This window comes from Diceros bicornis, chromosome 3 (genome assembly GCF_020826845.1).
Source record: "Diceros bicornis minor isolate mBicDic1 chromosome 3, mDicBic1.mat.cur, whole genome shotgun sequence".
Lineage (NCBI taxonomy): Eukaryota > Metazoa > Chordata > Mammalia > Perissodactyla > Rhinocerotidae > Diceros > Diceros bicornis.
In genome coordinates this window covers 97,070,551-97,084,301 of record NC_080742.1, presented here as the reverse complement: position 1 = coordinate 97,084,301, position 13,751 = coordinate 97,070,551, and positions in this window count along the sequence as shown.

The following is a 13,751-nucleotide window of genomic DNA, read 5'->3' as shown; positions in this document are numbered from 1 at the left end:
TGTGTGTGTGTGTGTGTGAGAGAGAGAGGAAGATCGGCCCTGAGCTAACATCCGTGCTAATCCTCCTCTTTTTTGCTGAGGAAGACCGGCTCTGAGCTAACATCTATTGCCAATCCTCCTCCTTCCCCCCCCCGCCCCGCCAGCCCCAGTAGATAGTTGTATGTCATAATTGCACATCCTTCTAGTTGCTGAATGTGGGACGCAGCCTCAGCATGGCCGGAGAAGCGGTGCGTCTGGGATCCGAACCCGGGCTGCCAGAAGTGGAGCACGTGCACTCAACTGCTAAGTCACGGGGCCGGCCCCACTCCCTTGCTTTTAAAATCCTTTAATAATAATTGTGCCAAAACCCAAACTTTCTACCCTCAAGACCTAGCATGATCTAGTTGCTGCTTAACTCAGCCTCACCTGCCCTCGGGGCTGTGCTCCAGGCACCCTGGCCTCGGTCACTTTCAGAACCAAAAATCTCTCCTCCCTCGAGCCTCTGCTTGTCTTCCCTCTGCCCGGGACGTCCCTTCCCGACACCTCCTTCTCCACATCTCACTATAGGCTCCTCGCTGTGGGTCTGTCAGAGCCCTCGGGTTCTGTCACAAGGTACAGCACATGTCATAATTGATCGTATTTGGTCCTTGTGTGTTGCGTGTCACTAGACTAGGTCTGACTACAGCAGAGTGGACAGATCTGCCTCACACCTTTGATTCCCCAGCTCCTCCCAGCACAGGGCTTGTTAAATAGCGATTTTCCAGTGAACCATGTTGATTTCCTTGTTTCTTTTATTTATATATATATATATATTTTTTTTTTTTTTCTGGTGGTTGCCCTAGGAATTAGAATTAACGTCTTAATTTATAACAATCTAGTTCAGTTTGACACCAGCCTCAACAGTGTACAAAAACTTGGCCTCTCTATATAGCTTCATCCCCTCCCGGTCATTTGTGCTATTGTCATACAAATTACAGTTCATATATTGTATAAAATTACCAGATTTGTTACTGCTTTATGAAGTTGCCTTTTAAATAGGAGAAAAAGTTACAATCAAGAAATTTATTTATCCTGTCTTATAATTAGCCGTGTAGTTACCTTTCCTGGCGGTCTGTAGTCTTCACGTAGATTTGACTGGTTACATAATCTGCTTCTGTTCAGCCTGGAGGACTCCCTTTCTTGTAGGGCAGGTCTGCCAGCCATGAATTCTCTCGGTTGTTGTTTATCTGAGAATGTCTTAATTTCATTTTTCAAGGACAGTCTTCGTTGGATGTAGAGTTCTTGGTGGCGAGTCCTTCTCTTTGGGCACTTTTTCAGCCCAACTTGTTCAGGTCTCACCAGGAGTATGTTGCCTTTTCAGAGCCCCCTTAGACATCTTGTTTTCCAACTTTTTGTGTTAAAAAATAAAAAACTTTTTTTGTTAGCTCACTGTTTCCCCCAGTGTCAAATTGCCGCTGATTGTTTTTGACAAATGCCCAGAGAGGAGAGCAAAGGCAGGTCAAATAAGGACGAGCCTCGCAGGGAGAGTTTTCCAGAGAACTGCCAGATGTGGCAAATGTCACAGTTCTCTGACCATGGGGCTTTGAAAGATCTCCAACCCCACCGTGACCCTGCCAGGGGCTTGGCAGCTGCTGGTGTACAATGCTTCTGTGGGGTTGGGGAGGGGCTGGCAATAGGGCAAGTGAAAACACCACAGAGCTCACTGCTGGAGTTCAGCCAGTTTTCCGAAGTAAACACTCCCCAGTTGTTGCAAGCCTTTAGTTAATTTTCAGAGCCCTGAAAAGGTGGATATTTTTTTTGACAACGTGTGCCAGTGTTCTCACTGGGTTCTCAGAGGTCCTTCCTGCACCTTCCAGATGGCACCCTTATGCAGGAGATACTCATCAGTTGACTGAATGAGTAGATGAGCCTTTCTGTGGGGCTGCCTTCTAGATAGGTTCCTTTGAGTTTGTCCTGTGCCTGTTGCTGTGCAGGTGAAATTCCCCACCATTCAGGCAGTGCACTGGGATGGCCTGCCTTCTTGAGTGCACCCGTTATCGGCCCAGAACAAGGAAGGAGTGCTACTGCGTGGGGCCCTCTGCCATTGTTGGCGCAGGCAGCCTCGGACTCAGATGGCAGCAGTACTCGCCTACGAGGAAGTCATTCAGATGACCCAGAATATGCTGCTGCCTTTCGGATTATCGTCTAAACGGAAAAAAGGTTTAACAATTGGAGACATCTGGACTCCCAGGAAAATGTCTGGCTCCTGCAGGCGGCAGTCACACATGCACGCTGCTGCATTGCTCCTGGTGCCTGGAGCCTCTGTACAGCCTGCAGTGTTTCTGAGAGGACTGCGTGCTTGCAGAAGGCCTCTGGCTGCCGTGGTTACTCTAGTTGACCAAGACTGTTGTGCATACTAACGGGCTATGGCGAAGGCTGTACCCAGGAAACCAGGATGCCTTCTGAAGCATTCCTTAGAAAATTCCAGAACCATTCTATATCTCCTTCACCTCCCCCAAGAAGGGCAAGTTTTATATTAAGCAAAAGTTTTGTGTTACCCATCCCTGTTACCTTTCCATACCTTTGATAACTTCCTGAGGGGTAACAGGATGACCAGGGAAGTCTGCTCTGGAAGAACTGGAAAGAAGCTGAGCGCTAACTTCACATCCCTGTTTTCAGAGGAGGGATCTGAGGCCAGAGAGGTCTCCCAACTCAGTCCATTGTTGTTTGCACTACACTACATGTGAACACAACCCGTAAGCCTGACACCCTGATGTCCCCAGGGAACTCCGAATAAGTAGAGCATCAGACTAAGACTCAGAACAGCAGCTCTGGTCCCAACTCTGCAGCTAATGTGTATCTTTGAGCAACTCCCTTTCACCTTCTGGTCTTGATTCCTTTATCCATGAGACTTCCCTCTGCCAGGGATTGCTGTAACAGCCACGAGTCTGAAAACCTTGGCTGTTCCCAAAGCCCTAACGAATGCAAAGTCATAGTCCTGAGGATAACTATCCAACCCAGACCGCCAGCTTGAGGCCTTGCACTGATGTCGGGAGCTCCGCTCCTTTCTGAAGCCCCCTGAGCTGCTACAGTGTGTGTCTCCAGCAGCTGTCGCTATTGTGGGTGACTCCAGAATTCCTGCAGTGCTGCCGAATTATTCCCGGGCTGCACATCCACCAAGGCAAGATGGAGAATCAAATTACCTCTACAAGCAAGTTTACCAAATCCGAAAAAAATACTTCATTCCAGTCTGGCCCAAGGTATCAAGAACACGATGATCGCCTGATCATGATAATAAAAGAAATGCAGGTCTGCCACAGTCCTCACGTCAGGTGCACTGAAGGCCACTATCTGGACCCGCAGGGCTCCGTCCCACACCTGCTCAGTCAGACCCTGTTGCAGCCCAGTGGATTGTGTCCTGGTCTGGGGACATAAGGAAGCTTGTTCCCTCAGCTTCTGAGCAGGGACCTCAGTTCCACTTTGATGTAGAAGACAGACTCGGAAGGTCTTTCCAGCTCCCACATTCTGTTACAGCCCAGGAAACGGCCTTGGCTTATATTTTTAAGGTGTGAAGTTTCTCAAGAAATAGCATAGGATTCTGGAAATATTGTGGCCTCAACATTTGAGACCTTTCTCCCAGTTCTTCCTGCTGCCCAGGAAAGGCCCCAGCGGAGCTGCGTCTCTTCATTTATTACTCACAGAACAAAACCCCGGGCACGGGCACGGTCACCTGCTCCCCAGGGAGAACCTCCTTCCCCCTGAGTCACTGGCTTCCTAGGTTGCGCCTTATCATTTACTCCCTCCTCCTGCCCTGTCATTATCAGATTAGCAAGGAAGCCAGGTAAATCAACACAGGAATCTCTGGATGTCCTGAACTTTACCCTAAAAGGCTTGGGCAGAAGGCCTGCCTGGTGTTGACAGCTGGAGCAGCTAGAAAGGTTACATTCCTCCGCTCTGACGTGGATTTCTATTATCCCGTAACAGAAGTCATTCCGAGGCACGACCTTCTCTGTGCCTGTAACTGGAGCATTGTGTGAGGTTGTAAAATGATGGGAACAGCTCTAAGCCAGCCCCTGACTCCCCTGCGATGCCTGGGGGGGTGGCTGCACCTCTGCTCGGAGGTTCTTAAACATCGGCATGCCTCAGAGTCACCTGGGGGACTCGGTAAAACACATGGGGGGCCTCACCCCCAGAGTTTCTGATTCCCTGGTTCCAAGATGGAGCCCAAGACACCTGCATTTCCAACAAGTTCCAGGGCTGCTGCTGCTGGTGGTCCCGGGACCACATTCTGAGAAGCACTGACTTAGGCAATAGTACCTAAGAACCAGGGGAGGCGCAGGCAGGAGTTACACAGCTGCAGGACTTCAGAGTGCGGGAGGGCGACCAACCGCCCCGTCTGCCGGGGACTGAGGGGCTGCTATAGGCTGAACTTCTTCCTCCCAAAAGCTGTGGTGAAGTCCTAGTCCTCCGTGCATGTGAGGTGACCTTGTTTGGAAATAGGGTCTTTACATATGTAATCAAGTTAAAATGAGGTCATACCGGAGTAGGGTGGGCCCTAATCCAGTGACTAGTGTCCCTGTAGGAACAGGAAATTTGGACACGGAGATTCAGACATACATAGGGAAGAAGGCCACGTGAAAACAGAGTGGAGAACAGAATGACGTGGCTACACCCCGAGGAACACCAAGGATTGACAGCAACCGAGAGGCATGGAACGTCTCCTCCCTCTGAGCCTCCAGAAAGGAGCCAAGATCTGCATTTCAGACTCTGGATTTTAGACTCTGGCCTTCAGAACTGTGACAGAATAAATTTCTGTTGTCTTAAGCCACACAGACTGTGGTACTTTGTTATAATTTTATTTATCTATTTATTTTTCCCCCCCAAAGCCCCAGTAGATAGTTGTACGTCATAGCTGCACATCCTTCTAGTTGCTGTACGTGGGACGCGGCCTCAGCATGGCCGGAGAAGCGGTGCGTCAGTGTGCACTAGGGATCCGAACCCAGGCCGCCAGCAGCGGAGCGCATGCACTTAACCGCTAAGCCACGGGGCCGGCCCTGTGGTACTTTGTTATGGCCACCCTAGAAAACTAATACAAGGGGAGTCTTGCAATGTGGGACTTTCACTTTTATAACCAGGACAGTCCCTGGCAAACCAGAACAAGTTGGGCATCCCAAGTGTAAAGAACCTACGTGGCACGTGGCCAGGACTCTCGGGTTTACAAAGAAGGAAACTGATGCTCACAGAAGTCTTGAGCTGCTGTCTTAGTCCACTCAGGCTGCTCCAACAGAATACCAGAGACTGTGGCTTGTGACAAAAGAAACATTCCTCCCAGTCTGGAGGCTGGGAACTGCAAGATCAAGGCACTGGCAGATTCAGCGTCTGGGGAGGACCGCCTCTGGATTCACAGATGTGGCCTTCACATGGTGGAAGGGGCAAGAGAGCTCTCTAGGGTCTCACACGAGGGCACTAATCTCACCTGTGAGGACTCCACCCTCCTGACCTAAGCACCTCCCAAAGCCCCCACGTCCCAACACCATCACCTTGGAGGGTGGCATTTCAACACATGAATTTGGGGGGACACATCCATTCAGCCTCTGGCACCTGCCAAGGGTCACCTAACAAATTTGTGTGAGAACCAAGACTAGAATCCATTTTCTAAAAGTTGACCGTAATCCCCAGGTGACTTATGTACATGAACGCATGTGTGTCCACACACACGTGTGAATGTGTGAGCCGTCTTCCACCCATGGGGGTGCAGGGGGCTTAGTGCAGATTCAGATTCAGTCCTGGAGCAGAGCCCTAGAATTCCCGCTTCTGACAAGTTCAAGGTGGTGCTGATGTTGCTGGATGGGGGCCACGTTGCCTCGATTGTATATAACCCCTCAGGAAGAGGTGGCCCTTGGAATAAAGAAGAAAAGATCTTGGGGGGCCAGCCCGACAGTGTAGTGGTTAACCTCAGCACGCTCCACTTCTGTGGCCCAGGTTCGAGGGTTCGGATCCCAGGCACTGACCTACTCCACTCATTAGCTGTGTGGCGGCGACCCACATACAAAACAGAGGAAGATGGGTATAGATGTTAGCTCAGGGCCAATCTTCCTCACTGAAACAGAAAAGAAAAGAAAAGATCTTGGGCTGCCTGCTGAGGGGATGGGGGCCATGTTCTCACTGTTGCTCTGCCGCTGGGTTGACAGTCACATTTCTGGATTCATCTTTGTTTTTCCATCTACAAAATGAAGAAGCATTTGAACTAAATTGATTGTTTCCCATTACGCATGTTTCCCAAGCTGGATTAAGATGTTGCACTGCAAAAATTAAAATTTCCCCATTTTTAGCCAAAAATTTTTTTTTGAATTTTAGCTTTGTTTTTCCCAACAATTTTTCTTAAGCAGGTAGCACTTGCAGCCACTAGTCAATGTGAGTTAACCCCAAACTATATTTATCTGTGACACAGGCACATGTATCTCGATGTCTCTGGATGGATACCCACCTATTGTGAGCGCTCTGTCCGTGTCCAGGTGCTCCACCACGGGCCTGTGGGAGCCGCGGGTGTTAGCTGAGAGCAGTGAGGTGGGAACTGGAGGTCAACCACCGGTTTGCTCTGCCGTTTCCTGGAGTCTGAGAAAGGCCCAGACATGTGGGCCGATTTCTTCTTTTTCCACATTTCTTGACCCTCTACAACTGCTACGGGCAGGCATGTTGGTTCCCAAAGCCCTGCGCTCAGTCCCCGGGCTGCACACAGAGGTACAGTTCAGGGCCCCGTGTAGCCAGCTGCCACAGTGCTCGCGGTCCCCGCACTGGCCACCAGCAAGGTTTCCCGTGATCTCCTCCCTCACCTGAGATTCCCCCTCGGGTTTTCTGGGGTCGGAGTGGAGGGAGATCTGAAAGGGGGGCTCCCTAGGAAAGGGAGGAGGATCTGACACTGTTGGGTACTGCTCTGCTCAGTTTCTGCGTGTTAACCGTCTCCAGGAAGGCAGGAAAGGACAGGTCACCCCAAGTCCAGCATGGGTGCTCCACGACTCCTGGGAAGAGGGCCTCCGTGGGATTCGAGGCCCTTTCGCTGTTTCCACAGCTCCCGGCTTCCAGTGGGGCTGCAGGCTGCGTCTTTCTCTCAGGCTTCCCGGCCCGACGGGCCCCAGAGCTGCAGCCCTCCATCCGCCACCCCCGCCTGTGGGTGCCTGGCCACCAACAGCTGGCGTGTTACCCTTCCTGAGGGCCTGGCGGTGGGCTCACACTCCCCTCCCTGAGAGAGATGTCCAGCCCAGTGTTCACCGGGACCCTCCTGGGTTTGAGGGGGACCCTGTGTCAGTGGGCGTCTTTCCCACGCGCTGCGGTGGAGCTCCTGCTGCAGCCTCCTTGTGATCCAAAAGCAAAAATCCTTTCCCAGCGTGAACCCCACAGACCTCACAAATGTGTGACGCTGCTATGGAATTGTGTCCCTGCTAACATGAGCCGACTGTGCCCACACACACACACCCCACTGCATACGTACCACACACACACTCCACCACATACACATACACCACACACACACACACCCCAATGCATACACACCACACACACACACCCCACCACATACACACACACACACATACACCCGAACACATACACACCACACACACACACACACACTCCACCACACACACACACACACTCCACCATATACACACACACTATACACACATACCGCCACATACACACACACACTCCACCACACACACACACTCTATACACACACACACACACACACACTCTACCACATACACAGGCCTCAGCCCCACGCCCTCCTGGGGAGGCTGAGCTGAGTCCCACACGCCTCGAGTTCCCGCAGGAGCCGCGCAGCAGCTGAACCCGAAGCCCCTGGAGTAGCCGGGAGGAGCCAGAAGAGTGTCTGTCACCAGGTGGCCGGGGCTGCTTCCCGCCTTTCAGGGGACGTGCGAGTCCATCCCTTCTGTTTGCCGGCGCCTCTGTGATGAGTCACTGGGCTGAAGGTCCCTGAGGAGAGCAGAAACCAGGTGAGAGCTCTGTCTGGGGAAAAGCAACGTGGTGACCAGCGCCCCAGCTGCCCCTTCTGGGATGAGGTGAGGGAGGTCAAGGAGACAGAGGAACCGCTGAGGAGAGCATCTGACGATCCAACTAGACTTCGTGACAACCCCCCACACCCGGGAGACACTGTTGACTGGGGGACAGTGGCAGCAGCAGCTCAGCACGTAGTGGGGACACGTTCCAGTCTTGGGAAGCTGGGAAAGGCCCACCTGCCCACCCAGTGCCCACAGCACCTTAGGGTTTCCCCCACTCGGATGAGGGCTCCCTGAGGCTGAACAGAAAGCAGGTTAGAGAGAGGAGCCAACTGGAGGGGGGGACCCAGACTTGACAAATACTGGAGGGACTGAGGGCCTCTTGCACATGTTCAATAAACTCAGATTCGAATATTAGCAATGGAAAGAGGATACAACGGCAGATAAAACAGATTTCAAATTTTTCAATGGAAACTCTGAGCATCTACATGCCAGTAATTCTGAAAATGTAGATGGAATGGTCAATAGAAGAGTATAAATTACAATATTGACTCAAGAAAAAATAGAACACCCAAATAGGACTGTAACTGTTAAAGAGATTGACTCTGTAGTCAAAACTCCAGCCACATGAAAAGCGCTAGGTCTAGACTATTCTAAAGGCCGGTTCTTCCAAAACCTCCAAGACATAAAGTTTTCCAGGGAATAGAAATAGACGGACAGTCCCTGTCATCTTTTATGAAACTAGCTTGACTTGATGCCCAAACCAGAGAAAGCCAATATGTGGACGGGGGACAGAGGGAGGAAAGAATCGGGCACTGCTGGGAGGTGACGAGGAGCGAAGACGCACAGCAGCTGCCCCGCTGCCCCGTCCTCGTCCCCATGGGGAACACGGCAGGAGAAGCCAATAGGAGGTACAGTTGCCCCACCATGTTCCAGGGCCTGGGAGTGACAAAGCTGGTCCTTCCTCCCAGGGCCACTTGCTGCTCATAACGCTGCTCTGGCCTTACTCCCCACCCCAACCAGAGGGTGCTGGGCAGGGGCTCCACCGGCCCCCTGGCAAGGAGGCCCGCCCAGGGCAACTCTGGGGGTCTCTGCCCTGTCTGCCAGCGCAAGGCCAGCCTGTGCCACGGGCTCTCAAATGACCACTCCGGGACAGGAGCGCTCTGCACTCACCTTCTTGTGACCCGTCACTCTACTCTTCGGGGACTCACCTTGCTCATCCGTAAAATGGAAAAACTGTACAGAACTCTAGCGAGATGGTAGGTTTGTTACGAGTGGTCACTAATTAAACAACAAGAAGGTATTAAACACCGGAAAAAAGGAAAAAAAGAAGAGAAGAGAAAAGAAAAGAAAAAGAAATGGCTGCCACGGCCCCACTGCTCCCCCTCGCCTGCTCTTGAACCCCCACGGTAGGTCTGGGGAGGAGGGATTTGATTTGCCCCTCTCCCCGGTTGGGCAGCTGAGGCTCAGGGCCAGGAGCCAACCCAGGGTCAGTGGGGCGCTCCTTCCTGCCATCACAGCAGGCCCGGCCTCGCGGAGGCTCAGCACACCTGAGAGCCCTGCTCCGGGGGGACAGTGGAGGACGACACAGGGAGAGACGCAGCACAAGCCGCCCCCTGCCCAGGGCGGAGCAGCCACCAGCCCTTTCCTGTCCTGAGTGACCAGGACATGTCCTTGGTGACGTCCATCTGTGCCAGCCAACCAGACGGGGCCAAGGCTCTCCCCTCGACGGCATGCAGGAGCCATAAAATAAATTCCTGCATGAGCTGGCCAGGACCCTGTGTGACACAGCCTGTTGAATCTGCCCCCATCACCCCCTCACTCTTGTGGGTGTCACGCTGGCTGGTACTAAGGAGCAGGGAGGGACAGTGACGAAGGAGAGATGGGGAGGCGGAGCCAGGTCTGCAGGGCCCTGAGTGTCTGCACTGCCCACAGGCTCTGTGGCACTCCACACTCCACACGCCCCTCCGTCTACAACAGAACCTTCCTGTGGCAGACTCAGTTTCCCCAGAGCTCCTCTGTCCAGCAGCTCACACTGGCTCCTCGCTGTACCAGGAGCCCCCCAGGCTAGGTGCAGTGTTCCCATCCTGGCATGTCCTCCATTTCTATTGCCTCTGTGAATCCTGCCCTATCCAAGCACCTCCTCCTCCAGGAAGCCTTCTCTGACCACCTATCCGTCTCTGAGCTCCTGTCTCTGACACTGGAGCAGCATTTCTCGTCTGCTGCGTGCACCCCCTGAACCAGAGGCTCTGTGGACCCTTGTTCTCACACGTCCTACAGACTCAGTCGTTCCCTTAGAAGAATTACCAGGAGTGGATTTTGGGGTCAATCTACTGGCATATTTCTAGGACTATTGATATATAACATAAATTGGTTTCCAGAAAGATTGTGATGTACATTTCAGTTAACAATCAGTGATAATAGCTTTTTTAAATTGTCAATTTGACAGGTAAAAACTGATAATCATTATTTTAATTTACATTTCTTTAGTTACTGGTGAAGTTAAACTTTTTTTTTTTTTTGTGAGGAAGATTGGCCCTGAGCTAACATCTGCCAATCCTCCTCTTTTTGTTGAGGAAGCCTGGCCCTGGGCTAACATCCGTGCCCATCTTCCTCTACTTTATATGGGACGCCGCCAGAGCATGTCTTGACAAGCATTGCATCGGTGTGCGCCCGGGATGCGAACCGGCGAAACCCGGTCCGCTGCAGCGGAGAGTGCGCACTTAACCGCTTGTGCCACGGGGCCGGCCCCCTGAAGTTAAACTTTTTTCTTGTGTTTTGACTGTATTTATTATTTTGTGAATTATATATGCATGTCTCTAGGCCATTTTCCTTGGTCACATTCATCTTTTAAAATATTTACTTGAAAAACGTCTTCATCTATAAGTCTCAACAGTTGGTCAACCAAAAGGATGCAAATATTTTCCTTAGTTTATTGTCTGCCTTTCAATTTTTTCCTGGTAATTTTATTCAGTTGTCAATCTTTCTTTCTTTCTTTTTTTTTTTTTTTTGCTTGAGGAAGATTGGCCCTGAGCTAACATCCATGCTGATCTTCCTCTATTTTGTGTGTGGGACGCTGCCACAGCATGGCTTGATGTGCAGTGCATAGGTCCAAGCCTGAGATCTGAACTTGCAAACCCCAGGCCACTGAAGGGGAGTGAGCAAACTTAGGCACTACGCCACCTGGCCGGCCCTGTCGATCTTTCTTTTATGATTTCTGCCTTTGGGGTAAGAAAAATGTTTTATATACCTGCGAATGCAGACGATTTTATCATTTACGAGCAATACAAACTTGGTCAAGTCACGTGACTTCTCTGCACCCATTTCTTCATCTGTGAAATGGAAATGATGGCAAGTGTCCTCCTGGTCGCTGTGAGAAGAAAAGGAGCGAGTGCCCATGAACTTACTTCGCCACCCGCAGACTCTGTATAGGAAGTTCCTAACTCCACCAAGTGAGAGCCCTGAGGGCTAAGAACCCGTGCTCCGGATTAAGCACTTTGCAATTTCACGACATCAAAACGCCCAAATCCTAGGTCCACTGTGTCCTTTCTCCTCCCATCCACTTAGTAGGTGTCCTAATTTGATTTGGAGTCCGTCCAGGCCCGTGCCCCCCGTGCTCTGGGCCCTGGTGCCCGGCTCAGGCTCCCCGTGTTGCATCTGCACGGCTTGGAGAGGCTGCTTTAGCATCGCCCCGGTTTTGTGGTTGAGGAACCAGACTAGGGGCACTCTCGTTCCCACACTTGCCCAGCCTCGCTGCTTCCGCCTCCTCTGGAGGGCAGGGGGCCTCCAGGACGGCTTCAGGTCTGGAGAGATTCGCTCTGGCCCGGGAGGCGGCAGAGCTGGGAGGGGAGGCCAGCGGAGAGCGGAACAGGGAGGCTCCCGGGGAAGGCACGGCTTGGGCCCTGGGAGCAGAGGGAAGGGGAAGAACCTGAGATGGGTCAGGTCTTGAACATTCTGACCTTGAGGGGCTGATGGCATCTGGGTGGACAGAGACGCCCAGGAGGCAGTTGGGTCGTCAGCTGTGGAGTTCAGCAGAGCAGACTGGGCTGGAGACCACAGCTTGGGGGTTGTCGGGGCCTGGCTGATACCCCCTAGGGTTAGGCTCCTAGGAGGAGGTGAGTGACAACATTAACTTTCCAGGGTGGGCAGAGGGCCAGGAAGAGGGGCCTGGAATGGGAAGAGAGGGAGGAGCCACAGGTGTGAGTTTCCAGATGATCGCTGGTGTCCCCGCTGTGTGGAGGGGGCTGTGTGGAGGGGGCTGCGTGAGCACCCAGTGCCCCACTGCGGTCCAGCCCCCGGAGCAAGTGCCCTTGGAGGGGATGCTTTCCTTGGCTGGGGGTTACTGCAGCCAGAGGGAGTGGACTGTTTATGTGGCAGGTGAGGAGCAAAAATAAAAAAGAGAGGGTTGCAGTGTTGGGGTGAAAGGTGAATTTTTAAAATTCTGTTACTGTTTTAGGTATAATTTGTACACAATAAACTGCACCCATTTTAAGTGTAAACTTTGATGAGTTTTGACAAATTTATACACTCATATGTCCAACACTATAATCAAAACATAGATCACATCTATCACCCCAATATGTCCCCTTGTGTCACTTCTTAAAATTGCCGCCACTACCGCCTCTGGACCAGCCACCCACCACCTGCCATCCATCACTGAAGGTACCTTCTGTATTGTCTGGAGTTTCAGAAAATTAGAATCATCCAACGTGCAGTCTTTGTGTCTGCCTCCTTCGCTCAGCATAATGTTTTTGAGATTTTTCTATGCTATTGTGTGTTTCAGTAGTTTGTTCCTTTTTACTACTGGGTAGTCTTCTGTTGTATGGACGAACTACAGTTTATTTGTCATCCAACCATTGAAGGAGGCCCGGGCTGCCTCCAGGTTGGGGGTATCAGGAATAAGCTGCTATGATCATCCCGTGCAAGCCTTTGGGCATATGTTTTCACTTCTCTTGGGTAAGCAGCAGGTCGTATGGTAAGTGTATCTTAACTTTATCACAAACTATTTCCTAAAGTGGCTGCACCATTTTACATTCCCATCAGGAGGGCTTCAGAGTTCCACTTGCCCGCCATCCTCACCAACACTTGTTATTGTTAGTATTTTTAAATTCCTGCCATTCGAATGGATGAATAGTCATGTCTCATTGTGCTTTTAACTTGCATTTGCCGGGGCGTTTTTAAAGGATGGGCATGTTTCCCCCCTCTGAGTCATTACACCAGCGAATGTTCAGGATTGAGGTAAAGGAGCGGGAACTAAAACAAGCACAGGGCATCCTGGTAAAACTGCCCAGTGCAGAAGGAATGTTAAGAATTATAATATCTGTAGGGGTTAAGGGCACGGATTCTGGATTCAAATCCCAGCTCCACTGCTTACTTGCTGTGTAACCTTGGGCAAGTTACTAATTCACTCTGTGCCTCACTTTCCACATCTATAGAATGGGGATGATAATAATACTCACCTCCTAAGGTTGTCGAGAGAATTATATGATATAATATATGTTAAATCTTAGTTGGCGCCTGGCGATATAAACGCTATGAGAGTCATTATTACCGTCCCCGTTGAATTTATTATAATTCTACGTCCTCCCAGTACCCCGCCCCCGGCAATTTCCCTGGAGGGGAGGGGGGGTGTAGTTATCGTAACCACCATTGGGGGTCAGGCTCCAGCGTCTTTCACTTGCCAGAGTGGCGCTGCATTGGAGGTTGGGGGACCGGGGCAGAGGGGTGTCTTCCAGGACCCAGGCGTCCAGCCTTTGCACTCCCACCCTTTCCTTCCCT